A 2,175-nucleotide genomic window follows, 5' to 3' on the forward strand; every position below is an offset into this window, starting at 1 on the left:
CCAAAATATTACTCCAAGTTAGGTTTAATGGAAAAATGTTTTCATTGTTTCAGTTCTACAATTTTTTTTTTTTTTTTTGAGATGGAGTCCTGCTCTGTCATCAGGCTTGAGTGCAATGGTATGATCTCGGCTCACTGCAACCTCTGACTCCCTGGTTGAAGCAATTCTCCTGCCTCAGTCTCCCGTGTAGCTGGGATTACAGGCATGCACCACCACACCCAGCTAATTTTTGTATTTTTATTAGAGACGGGGTTTCACCATGTTGGCCAGGATGGTCTCAATCTCCTGACCTCATGATCTGTCTGCCTCAGCCTCCCAAAGTGCTGGAATTACAGGCATAATTCCAGCCTCAGTTCTACAATTTAATTAAAATCAAATAAAATTAAAACTTTATGAGACACTAACAAAGATATTCATTTGTAGTACTAGCTCCAGTAGCAAAAGTTTGGAAACTGCCCAATGTCCATTAATAGAAATTTAGATAAATAAACGATAGTTCAGCCACACAGTGGAGAGGTACCCTGCAGGTAGCAACTGTTGGGAAATAGTTGTATGTATTAATATGAATTAATCTCAAAGCTATATTAAGAGAAAAAAAGGTGAAGAACAGTGTATACAGTATACTATCACTTTTATAAGAAAAATACTTTTTTCCTAAAATACAGAGATAAAGATTTTAAAAAATATTTTTTACATATATGCTTGTGTATGTACAGAACACCTTTACAAATACACAAAGGCCAAGCACGTTGGCTCACACCTGTAATTGCAGCACTTTGGGAGGCTGAGGCAGGCAGATCGCTTGAGGTCAGGAGTTCGAAACCAGCCTGGCCAACATGGCAAAACCCCATCTCTGCTAAAAATACAAAAAATTAGCTGGATGGTGCTGGCGCATGCCTGTAATCCAGCTACTCAGGAGGCTGAGGCTTGAGAATCACTTTCACCCAGGAGGCAGAGGTTGCAGTGAGCCAAGATCATGCCACTGCACTCCAGCCTAGGCAACAGAGACTCTGTTTCAAAAAAACAAAACAAAAATAAAAAGCATACACACCCACAAAAGAATGACACAACCAGAATTACCTCTGGGAAGGGGAAACAGGACCAGATAGTTAGGTTTGAAAAGGTGACTTTTTTCCCCTTATCTGCCCCGTAGTACATTTTCAATATTTTCCATGTCCATTTTCAAAAGATGTTTAATTACAGGAAGGATAATAGCTAAGTTATTAGAATAACTGTAAGAATTAAACAAAATAGACTGGGTGTGGTGGCTGATGCCTATAATCCCAACACTTTGGGAAGCTGAGGCAAGTGGATTCTATGAGTCCAGGAGTTTGAGACTAGCAACATGGTGAAACCTCATCTCCACAAAAAAAAAGACAAAAATTAGCCAGGTGTGGTGGCACTAGCCTGTAGTCCCAGCTACTCAGAAGGCTAAGACAGGAGGATCACTTGAGCCAGAGAAGTCGAGGCTGCAGTGAGCCATGATGTGCCACTTCACTCCAGCCTGGGTGACAGAGTGAGGCCCTGTCTCCAAATAAATAAGAATTAATATATATGTGAAGTGCCAGGTTACTACTTTACAACCTAAGTAATCCCGGATACTGTCATTACTTCTCGGGGATCCAGAGTAACTCTTCCATCCAACAGGAACTAGCCCACCCTTTTAATGTATGTTTGTCAGCCTGGAAAATTACTTCTTCCCATTAAGAAAGTTAAATGTGTTCCAACCCCAGCCCTAGCTATGCAGCCACCTGAAGGCCACAGTAGCACTCCCCGGCCCTGGGGACAAACTTGGACTCCTGATCACTAATGTCATTCAAAGAATCACGTAAGCCTACGTTGCCCCTCTGACTTTATAGTCAACTAATTAGGACCTTCTGATACCAGCTAGACTTTCTGCAACGCTGTCCCCCAAATGTGAGACCAGCTGCAAGGTTATTGAATCCATATAGGGCCCTATCTCACAGTGTGGTGCACACATCACCTTCCTTTTGCGTGGTCAGTTCTCCTTGTTATATATCCTCAAAGCACTTTGTACTTAAAAACTGAATTTAATTGAGGCCGGGCGCGGTGGCTCACGCCTGTAATCCCAGCACTTTGGGAGGCCGAGGCGGGTGGATCACGAGGTCAAGAGATCGAGACCATCCTGGTCAACATGGTGAAACCCCGCCTCTA

The sequence above is a fragment of the Cebus imitator genome, unplaced genomic scaffold (assembly GCF_001604975.1).
Source record: "Cebus imitator isolate Cc_AM_T3 unplaced genomic scaffold, Cebus_imitator-1.0 Scaffold356, whole genome shotgun sequence".
Classification (NCBI taxonomy): domain Eukaryota; kingdom Metazoa; phylum Chordata; class Mammalia; order Primates; family Cebidae; genus Cebus; species Cebus imitator.